Here is a 12305-nt window from a genome sequence, read left to right on the forward strand (position 1 = left end):
CACACACACACACACACACACACACACACACACACACACACGCGTGCGCGCGCGCGCGCCAAACTCAGGGCTTTCCAAAGTGACATGACTATTCTATGGAAGAGCTAAGCTGACTCAGAACAAACTGTCCTTCCGTCTGCTTCACACTGGAAGGTGTAATTGCAGTTTACAAAAGTCACCTTGGTGGGTGGGCTGGACCCTTTTCCAGCAAACCCAAAAAGATAGAAATGCCAGCCTAGACTGGTTGGGCAGAAGACACCATCAAGACCAAAGATTAAAAAATAGTTATTTTTCTGAGTAGCTTCTTTTCATCTCCACTGAGAGCAGAACAAACTCCTAAAGCACATGGAATTTCCATTACAGCCAAAGAAGCAGTATCATACAGTGAGTCATTAGACAGTGGAAGGAGTGCCCGAGGGTATGGTGTTGGCACCACCACGATGATAAAGCCAGGAGGCTGGGAGAGGGAGAACAGCTGGACTGAGCTGAAGACCAGGACTCCATTTCTGACTCAGCCATTTAACACATGCTCTTAGGTATGGGTTCAGTCTCTTTCAGCTTGACTAATGGGCACACCATCACCCACCTTGTCCCTTGCTGTGAGGATCAAGTGAGATAACAAATGCAAAAGTGCTCAGTGAACCACCCAGAGATCAGTCACACCCATGGTCCTGATTAAAGGTCCGGAAATGGAGTGGGTCTTCTTCCTGGATTCCACATTATGTGCATAAGCAGAGGAGTTTCTGCCATGGTAATAAGCCAAGCCCTCCCAATTTCAGCAGTCAGGGAGGTGAACAACCCAGAGCTAAAGATGTCCCATGTGGAGAGCTCAGTGCTGGGAGCTGGGCAGGTGGGGGCAGGAGGCATGAATTAGCCAGCATCCCTGAAGCCAGGGTCTGTGTGATGCACTGTGTGGGCCTTGGGGAGAAGAGCAGAAACAGGGATGGACAGACAATGACCCTGTCCTTGAGAAATCCACAGGAAAGGCAAGGCAAGTATCTCTGACTAAGGGCCACTGCCAGAGTGAGCCCTGAGCTAGACTTTAGACCCAGCTCCACCTTGGGTAGGTCACTTGAGTCCTCTACATCCCAGATCCTCTACAAGAAGGGAATGATCATAACCTATGTGTACCACTAGGGAGGGTCTAGTGATCATAAACTGTAAAGGGATAACAGTAGTAACAATAGCAAACCCTCATCTTGCATTTACTCTGTGCCAGGCACTGTCTAAACCTTTTACAACCAGAGATCAGCAAACTTTTTCAGTAAAGGGCCAGGCAGTAAATATTTTAGAATTTGTAGGTCAGACGGTCTCTGTCACAACTACTCATATCTGCTGTTGTAGCAGAAAAGTAGCCACACATAATACATGAATGAATGAGCATGGCTGTGTGCCACTAAAACCTTATTTACAAACACAGGTAGTGTTTTGGCTTGTTGGCCATAGTTTGCCAACTCCTGCTTCACATATATCCACTCCCCATAACCCTATGAGGTATATACCACCTTATACTCATATTGAAGATGAGAAGGGTGAGGCCCAGAGAGGTCCATTAACTTGCTCAAGGTCATACATCTGGTAAGTGATAGAGCTGGGATTCAAACAAAACCAGTTCAAACACACAAACTGGTTCCACAGTCTGTGTTCCTTACTTCTCTGTTGATAGCCTCCTAAGCATACTAGCAAGAAAGTGTAATGGCTACTAAATAAAACTCAGATGCCAATCACATGTGCCAATAGTAATAGCCCAAATTTACTGAGGGCCTATTATATGCCAGGCACTGTGACAGGTGCTTCCCACATGCAATCCTCATAACAGCACTGTGATACCAGTGCTATTACGACCTTCATGTTACAGATGGAGAAACTGAGGTCGAGAGTTGAGCCATTTGCTCAAGGTCCCAGAGTTGGCAAACATCAGAGCCATAACTGAGCCTACGGTTGTCAACTCTGAAGCCAGCCCCTCTCACCTTCATACTGTGAGGCACCATGGCCAGGAAACTGCATCTGGTCCCTTCTTTGGTTCATTTCTTTCCAAGCTCCTTTTGAAAGTAGAGTTGGGGACGTCTGGGTGGCTCAGTCGGTTAAGCATCCAGCTCTTGGTTTTGGCTCAGGTCACAATCTCACAATTTATAGTTCAAGCCCGACGTTGGGCTACTCGCTGATAGTGTGGAGCCTACTTGGGATTTTCTCTCTCTCTCTCTCTCTCTCTCTCTCTCTCTCTCTCAAAATAGATACATTTTAAAAAAATGTTTATAAAGGGGCGCCTGGGTGGCTCAGTCAGTTAAGCATCCAGCTTCGGCTCAGGTCATAACGTCACAGTTCAGGGCTTTAAGCCCTGTGTCAGGCTCTGTGCTGACAGCTCAGAGCCTGGAGCCTGCTTCAGATCCTGTGTCTCCCTCTCTCTCTGCCCCTCCACCACTCATGATCTGTCTCTGTCTGTCTCTGTCTGTCTCTCAAAAACATGAATGTTAAAAAAAAATTTTAATGTTTAAAAAAAGGAAAGTGGAGTTGGATGTTGTTCTCTTCAAGAGTTTATATCCACTGAGGTTTTGGAGTGAGCATGAGCAGCCCTGCACTGACCTTGGGATCCCACACCTGCCTAACCCCAAACAGAATGGAGGACTTGCTTTTATTCCCCATTGCAGCCATCCCTTCTCCAGAAGCCATCTCTTGCTTGTCCTGGATGTCACTTGGCAATACATCATCTGTCAGTTCTTATGGCACCATGGGCTTAACATCTCACTTAGAGTTTGTTCACTAGCTAAAACCATGGGAAAATCGAGCACAGGAGTGGGCCCCAGCTCCTTTATAATGGAAAGGGATGCTCCCTTGGGTCCTTGGTCCTGCTGTAGAGGAATGTTTCTTGGACTTTCCCAGCATTCCAACTCTGGCCTCCAAACTCATCTGCTCCTCTGCTTAGCTGGTCAGGAGTTGAGCAGGGAAGAGGCACTGCTCACTGGTTGTGTTTATCAAGAAGAGTCCATCAGCCAGGAAGTGGAAGTTCAGTGTTATGGATTGAATGTTTGTGTCCCCTCAAAATTCATATGTTGGAGCCCTAATCTGCATGTGATGGTATTTGGAGTTGGGGCTCTAGGAGGGAATTGGGTTTAGATGAAGTCATAGGAGTCAACCCCCATGGTGGGATTAGTGACCTTGTAAGTAGAAGAGACATCAGAGGTTTCTCTTTCTCCGCCCACCTACACACACCAGGAAAGGCTGAGCAGGCACACAGTGAGACAGAAACTGCCTATAATCCGGGAATCTAGCCCTCACCAGGAACCAAACCTGCCAGCACCGTGATCTTGGACTTCTAGCTTCTAGAACCATAAGAAATAAATACGTGTGGTTGTTTAAGCCACCCAGTCTATGATACTTTGCTACAGCATGCTAAGCAAGACATTAAGAGAATATACAGCATAAACAGAGCACAGAATAACAGCTGCCTCGTTACTTTACAACATTTGGGCCAACCCTCCCGGGTTAGCTGAGTTGTTGTGGTGTTATCTTTCCCTTAGCGAAAAGAAACACACGCACGCACACACATGGAATTTATGAGTTAAAACAAGGTCTGAGTAAACAAAGGCACCCAATAAGCCAGCTCAATTTTAGAAATAACTTTTTTTTTAGAATGGGAGAGGAAAGAAGAGTTGTGTTTTTTGTTTTTTGTTTTTGTTTTTGTTTTCTCCAGGTCTACAAAGGTTCTCAACCATCTGTCCACCTTCTGCAGTGGTCACAGCACTTTTATCCTTTTCCCATGTTGTTTTTTGTTTTGTTCCTAAAATTCCAGTCATCTTCCTCTCCCTTGGGAAACAAAGAGAAGGAGCAGCAGGTGAAACGAGGGTAAGTGGAAGTGACAGAGAATTCACAGAGGAAGGACAAAGAGGCTTGGCAAAAGTCCAGGGGCTTAAGAAGAAAGAAGAATGAGTGATTAAAGACTTTAAAAGTTTCAGCAGAGATTCTTTTGTGCCTTTGCAAAATCTTGCTATCACAGTCCGCAGGGAACTGAGGAAGAACCAGGAAATCAGATCCCACTCTGGCTGCTCCCCAGGAGTATGAGGAAGCCTGGGGCTCAGCCACAGGCACAACGTGCCCGCCAGGAGGATGAAGTCTGCAGTCACACTGCCCTGCCCTGTTATCCTGGGACATTCCATCACAGTATGGTACCACTGAGCTTTCTCCTACCCCAGAAATCCCTAAGGGACTTCCCAACACAGGTTATATCTCATCTTGGCACATGCGAATTTAGCTAATTAAATCCACCCAGAAAATGGAGTTCAAGGAAAAGGGAGCATCAGGCTGATGGGAAAAGCAGACCCTACTGCACTGACAAGGCAGGGGGGTGCAGGGAATCCAGGAGTGACCCTCCTGGGAAAATGCAAGGGTGTTCCAAACTCTGTGAAATGTGTCATGACCATGTAAAGAAAGTAAGGTTATAAAAGGCCACCCCCACCACCTAGTGTATTTTTAAGAATAAGATTTATTTCTGAAATACTTGGGTGAAATCTGCAAAAGACAAACAGAATGAATTAAAGGAAGCTGCAAGTTTTTAGGAGTCACAGGATTATAGGAAAGGAAGGAAATCGATGCAGCCTTTCTTAATTTACAGTCTTCTTTTCTTTGTTAGCCCTTCCTCTCACTACTATATGGCAGGTGCCTAATGAAGATTCTGAACAGGTTGTCTCGCTTCTGTGACCCCCTTGCTACAGGTGCATAGCATAGGAAAGTCCATGTGCCAGGGTTTCCTGCTAATGGAGAGTGTACAGCCAGGGTTTCCTGTGCACAGAGCTTTATAGAGGACCATAGTCCCTTATTGTAGACTCTTGGGGCCAAGTGCATTTCAAAATTCGGAACGTTTCAGGTTCTAGAAAGGTAATTTGTGCATATACTGTATATAACACCACAGCAGGGTGAAGGACCCCACAGGTCAACATATTTCTGCCATGAATCATATGAATAGTCACTCTGAGCAGGTTAAATAAAGACCATAGCTGCCCTCACATCAGTCTAGGTCTCTTTGCCCCCACATGAGTTTGGTCGAGGTTTTGCCAAATGGACAATGACTGAACATTCATTTTTCAGAGATTTTCAAATTTCAGAATGACAGAAAAAGGGCTATGGATCTATACTAGGTGCTGTGAAACATAACAAAAATAAAACTAACTGAACAGTGTGATCACTACATTTAGGAGACACAGTGAGAAGTGCAAAAGTTCAGACATCTTGTAGACCACCCTCTCTGATCCCCAGTTGCCTAGTCTGCAAAATGGGATGACATACCTGACAAAGAGAGGTTTATAAAGTGCCCAGCAAATTCCTGGCCAAGGATTCTGTAAGGATTCTTCCCTTTGCTCTCCTGTCAGCAAAAACTTAAACAATGGATGGCTGAGTACACGTGTGCTGAAGGATTTTCTCAGGGGAACTGAGCTGAGAAAAACTTACCTCAGAAGCTCCTTACAGGGAATGAACTCAAAGCACATCCTTATGCTTCAGTTTTGTTGAAATACTTATGCTTCAGTTTTGTTATGTACAAAATAGAAAGAATAGAAGACCATTAACTGAAGCACCTCCTTTAAAGTATGCCAAATTCCAGGGAATAATAACACCAATCCCTCTTGGTGTCACAAATGGCATGGGCCTCTCCACTCGGCCATGCAGTCTCTATCTTGTTTGCTCTTCTTTCAACACTTTCCTGAGATGCTTTCATTTCAAAAGACATCAAACACACAAACACAATTAGGTAATCCACTCAGCAGCAAGCAGAGTTTATGGCCAGTGAGAGAAAGCCAGTGGGATGTCAGGGTGAGAGACCAGATAGAGCCTCAGGCTCGATGAATCTGGGTTTACAGTTTACTGTTTGTTTTTGTTGATAAAAGTAAAGTCTTCCTTTCCATGTCCATTGTGAAGCGAGTTCCTTTTTGCATAAATGAACCTAATCCCCCTGTTTATTAACATTAAACTTGACATTTATAGCCCAAGTGCTTTACCAGCATTAACCAATAATCCCCAGCACATTCCTGTGGGGGAGTTCAATGCCAGGCTCTGAACTGCTCAACGAGAGTCCTTGCACACAGCAAAGTGGGCAGGTGGCTCTGCTCTCAGGAGGAGTAAGTTGCTCACACGACCTACTGCTGGCCTTATACTCTCAGAGCCATACACACCAGGATTCTGCATACCCTTCTGCCAAACCCCAGAGTGGGAAATGTGTACTGACTGAGCCACAGTGAGCACAGAGAAGTAAACAGCACAATCCTGAAGGACGGCTGGGACCTGGCGGGAGGGGGGGGTGCTGTTCTGGAAAGATCTGGCTGTCCAGTGGTTTACAAAGGAGTGTCATGGCATCGTGCTGAATGATGGAAGGGTAAGGTCTGTTTTCACCTAGACTTCCCCCTAAGGAAACACTCCTGCCTGGTGAAGAATAAAGGCTCCAGCCCTAAATGTTTCTGTTCGAGAGCAGAGCTGCAACCAGAGTCAACACCACATTCCTAGGCTAGTGGTCATGAGCAAAGGAGGCAGCTGACATTCTGCAAAGCATCCTGGGGAGCCAAAGGCCCCTTCCCAAAGTAATTAATGAAGGCCGCAGCTAAAAGAATCTTGGAGTGAGTGCCTAACTTCAGACCGAGGAGGCCGAAGGCCTGAAACAGACAAGGAAATCCTAGCAAAGAACAGCAGGGATGGATCCAGAGGTGGGTGGAACATCTCAGAGCTATCTAGAGACGATGTTCTTAATCCCTTTGACTGGAGGTTTGGTAAAGATGAACTGGAATTTCATCATAACTCTGCTGTATATCCACAATTGTGTGTAGTTGGCTTTAAGATTAAGCAAATTGAAAATAGTTCTCTTCCCATTATGTAGACGGAGTCAGTTTCCACTTATTTTTACTGTCTTCATAAAATCTCAAGTTACAAGGCTCATCCAGGTACTGTTACGAAGGATTATTTGCATTGAGTGAATCTTACCTGACAACTGCAGTGAGGAATTCAGTGCCCAGCATCAGCACAAGCAGATAAGCAGTGCCCTTACCAGTCCTGCTACACGAAAGGAATCCCCATACGGTACACTGCATTGAGTACTGATCGAAGCCAGGCACTGTATAGTTGTATTAGCACATGTGACTTTCATTAGCCTTCCTCACCATCATATGAAGTAGTCTCTGTTATCCTTGTTTTGCGGTTAGCCTCGTGGTAAAGAAACTGAGGCTTGAGAGTTAAACTGTCCACAACCAAGAATTAATCAAACCCAGGTCGTACTCCAAAATGCCACCATGCCATTTCATTCCTTCCCATACCCCAACTGGGAGGCCTTGGATGGTGACCATCTTGACAGCAGCTGCCATATATGCTACACTGCACATGTGACCAACAGCTACTAGCAGACTAGGAGCACAGCATTGAGAATCACGGGGTCCACAGGTCCTGACAATCCTCAGGCACAGCCTGGCTTTGGTGTCAAGGTATGGCTCCCTCTCACATGGCATCACCACTTTCCTTTGATTCAGTTTATCAGCAATTACTTACCAAACGCCTCCACAGACATCTCTGTACTAGATTTCATCCCTGTGTCTGGGTACTCACAGTCTGGTCAGAGAAGATGACCACGTGTCAAATAATCCAAGATCAATCACCATGCTGTACAGATGACTGCTTAACTATGTGGTAATGTATGGCATCTACCATATGAGTAATAACCCACATAACAGTAAGCTTCTCACTTCTTCTTAAGTATCCACATAGCACTTAACAGCTTACCATTCTGTCCAAGATTTAAAAAACAAAACAAAACACAAAACCTCAGGAGACAAAAGACCCAAATGCCATGGCCAGCTCTACCACTTATAAGCTGTATGGCCTTGGGTAACACATTTAACCTATCTGAGCTTCAGTTATTTCCTATTAAATTAAAAATATTTCTCAAGCCTACACAGGGTTCTTCTGAGAGTCAAATGAAACCATGCAAATGAAAGCACTCCAAAATTATAAGCCAAGCAGCTGAACATATCAAATATTATTGTTCCTATTGACAAATGAGGAAACTGAGGCCATCAGGACTAGAGAGTAGGTCTTCAGACTCTTTGGCTAGGGGTCTTCCTACCATGTGATGCTGTGTCTCTAAGTTCTAGGGGCACTTGGGAAGGGAAAGTCACTTCCTGTGACCTAGAAAGACTCTTTGGAGTGGAGGTCACAAGCCAGAGGCCAGTGGGCCACTGTGACCACAAATGTGTTTTATTTGGCAGACATAATTGTTTAAAAAAATTTTTTTTTGAGCCAGCACTTATGAAACATTAGGTTTCAGCCCAAATCCATATTACCAGAAGGGCTCATGACAGTGGACAGATATTCTGTCATGGTGCTAATCTGCTGTAGGTGCACCTTTAAGGAAATACGTATTCTTGAGGGTGGCACAGACCCCTTCATTCCCCACTGTTTCTCCAACCTGGAGACCAAGTGTCAGAAGCTATGTATTATTATTCTTGTGTGATGTTTTCCTATAACGCTGGAGATGAGCATACACCTATGGGAATGTGAACCCTCTCCCTGTACCAGGCCTGCTTCACTTACATACATTTCTTGCCTAGCTTGGGTAGACATTTGAGCTTGCAACCTCTGATCTGAAGGCCAAAGAGAACCCCATGAGGTAAGAAGGCAGGGCTGTACCAAGAGCAAAGTGAGGCTGGGAAAACGGCATGGCCATGTAGAAAGTCTGAAGAAGCAGAGGGGGAACAAGAGGGTATGTGGATGGGAACAGGGATGAGTAGAGGACTGGGAAGAAGTCTGGATCAAGAAATGAGGCTGCATTATGCAGGGAGGATCTTGAGTGATGATGGTGACAGCAGGGGCCCAGGGGACAGGGCAGGGTAATACTGCCTTCAGGTAGAGAGGAAATAGAGATGCCGATGACTGCAAATTAGAAGAAATACTTTGCAAACTCATTCATTCAATAAAACTTTTGTGAACACCCCTTGTGTCCCAGGCATTGGAAATACAACAGGGAATAAAACAAGACGAAAATCCCTGCTTTCATGGCATATGCACTCAAGTTGGGAGGAATCTTGCCAACCCCCCCACCCCCCCTTTAATGATTCTGCCCATTAGGTGTGTTTGAGCAAGGGAGGGCAGACAAGGGGCAGAGATGATGCTCTTCCCCCAGAGGACTGTTGAACAGGGAAAAGGAAAGGTAAGGTGGGTTAAAAATGATCTGCCTACTGCTGCTCAGCCCATGAAAGCACAAAGCAACTCAAAACCCCACTCATTAATCTTCTAAGACACTGGATGAACCTCAGAATTACAGCAGAGACAGTGGGTCCTGTCATTCCTTTGACCTATTTTTCCAGGCTTCTCACATTGTGTGATTGATCACATATATATTCCCCCACACAAGTGCTCTCTTCTGCTCACCCACTCTCTGGCTTATGTACGCATGCACACACACACACACACACACACACACACACACGCACGCACACTTACCCCGAAGCTTTTTCAGAAGGGGTCACCTTGACAACAAGATAGTGTTATGGATTGGAGTACTCTGCATTTGACAAAAGGGGAAACACACAGGCATGGCTCACGGCACCTCATGATAATACTTTCATTTCTATTGTGGAGGAGACAGAAAAACTAATTACGGGGGCAAATGAGGAAAATGACCAAGTATTCCCATGTAAAGTAGAAGCATGATAAAGGCTTTCTTCCACCGAAGAGCAGCCAAGGGCAACGCAAAAAGGAGAAATGTTTGTAATATTTCTGCCCGTACGTACACAATCGCTAACTGCATCCACCATGGGTTCTTTTATGACCACTCTCTACTTGTTTTGCTCACCAGCCTCTGGAAATCACTGCACAGCTGAGAAGGGCAAATAGAGAAGGAGCAATTGGTACAAGCTGGTGAGGTGGAGGAAGGGAACATGAGCTGGGCAGACGCAGCAAGGGAAGAGGATGCATTCCCTAAATATTTGCTAGATACCTGACAATGTGCTGGCCACTAGGGCTTCTGGTATGATACGCAGAGTGGGGAGGGGTGGCCAAGGTCTGGAACATCTAAGATGGCAGTCTGGTGGAGAGGCTGCTAAGGAAGACAAAGAAGCTTGGAAAAGAAGGGGGGCAGAATATGGAAGATGAAGAGGAGGTCCTGCAGATGAGTAAGTAGGGATGTGACTTGGAGGAAAGACTACAGGAGGCAAATACAGGACAGTTAGAATCAACTGAGAGAAGTGGTGTGTGTGTGTGCATGTGCATGTGCATGTGCATGTGTGTGCATGTGTGTGGTGGGGTGATGGGCAAGGGGAGAGGGAAAACATAATGTGATACAATGGACATGCCTGCTGTTGAGATCACTTGGATTTGAATGTTAGTTCTTCTACATGACCTTGGGCAAATTACTTAATTCTAAGTTTTTGTGTTCTCATACTTAAAACTGAGGGGAGGGTAATAATATTTACCTCCGAGCATTTTTATGAGGGCGAGGTGACATGGTCTACGTGAAAGCACACTGCCAGTGCACCAGCAGGACATAGTGGGTCTGCGACAAATGCTGTCCTTCTCACTGTGCCCCTTTGCTCCTTGACACGTGGGAGGGGTTAGGTCTCTTGGTCCACATGCAAATCAGAGAGAAAGCTGCAGCAAGCCTTCAAGGAAATGCCTCTCCTCTTCCCACCCCCATCACCTCCCATTGTTAGGAGAGACACAGCCAAGACTGGTTTTGTGAACTATGTCTCTGGTATTATTTACGAAATCCTTGAAACTCCCTCAAGGATAATTCCATTTGGGTTAGGATTTACATCCCCAGTAACCTGTTGTTCAAATACAAATGTAATCCCTGGGGGGAGTCTCATACCAGCCAAAACACCCAAGATGGTAGATGGTGGGATGGGGGGATATGCACTTTGGAAATCCAGGCCTGATGAGACCTTCTCACAAAGGGAGGGGAATTTGAGAACAGGAGCCACTGACAGAGTGAGACAGGCAGCCTGGGGGAGGGCTCCAGATGGGGGCTCTGGGCTGCCAGGGGTCAGGAGGGTAGGTGGGGGAGAAAGAAAAATAGCCAAAAGAGGGGTGGAAGAGGAGGGAAAGCTGAGGCCAACATGGCCTACTTTAGAAAATATTTCATTCCTTTCACTAACATCCATCAGCACCTCAATGTGGAAAGGTCAATATCAGAGTGTGTAGGTGATAGAGGGTGAACCCAGCTCTAATACTGGCCTCCAAGACTTTAGAAAATGTCCATTCCAGAGCCATTCCAGTCAGCTTCAGGGCTCAGACCTGAGTGTTCAGCCTGTAACTGGCATCCCCATTGCAGCCCTGCCTTTTATTCTGAGCTCAGGTTGGTCACTGTTTGCATTTTGCCTACTTCAATAAAGTTGCAGACATACATTCACATATCAAAGACCCTACCAGAAGATTTCCAAAATGCAATCCAAATTCTTCTTCAACCTTCTTACTTGTCAAGATTATTCAGTATCACTGACTTCAAGAAGGACTATATTATACACATTTTAAAAAGTTTGTTTGTTTGTTTGTTTATTTATTCATTTATTTATGAGAGAGAACATGTGAGCAGGGGAGGGGCAGCGAGATAGAGGAGAGACAGAGGGAGAGTGAGAATCTTAAGCAGGTGAAGCCCAATGTGGGCCTCCATCTCACAACCGTGAGATCAGGACCTGAGGCAAAAGCAAGACTTGGATGTTTAACCAACTGAACCACCCAGGCACCCGCCCTCCTTTTCTTAATAGGGGGAAATTACCACAACCACTACCCACCTTTAACTCTAATGAGAAAGGCAGTAATGGAGGGGACCCTGGCAGTTGATCAGGCAGTACAGACATAGTTTCACTACTTCTTGGAAGATGACAGATCAAGCAGAGCAGAGAATTATCATACCAAGCTATTTGTGTTTCATGTAATAATGCCCTAATGATTCAATTAGCATTGATTCTTCAGCAGCAACAATATTTTCTGACTGATCCAGCAATTTAGTGCTCACTGTTGATTGATACAATTCCTATGTGTAATAAAGCAGTTTGAAAGAAATTTGTTTAATTCTTCACAAATGACTTTTTAAAACCTTTTAATTTTAACTTGATCTCCATTTCCCACTCTTTCCCTACCCCTGGAGGTCATAAGGGCCCTTTATTCTGAGTCTCCTGCCAGGCACCCCTGCTGCATTGGTCATCACGTGGCCAGGTCCTCCCTGCCCCTTGTCTGGGCATCTTCAGCCTTCACCACCCCCCACAGATGCTTGGTGGCTGCAGCCAGAGGAACAGATGGGGCACAATTGCTGAGCCTCGGTGAATGGTACCCGGCACACA

The sequence above is a fragment of the Panthera tigris genome, chromosome B4 (genome assembly GCF_018350195.1).
Source record: "Panthera tigris isolate Pti1 chromosome B4, P.tigris_Pti1_mat1.1, whole genome shotgun sequence".
Lineage (NCBI taxonomy): Eukaryota > Metazoa > Chordata > Mammalia > Carnivora > Felidae > Panthera > Panthera tigris.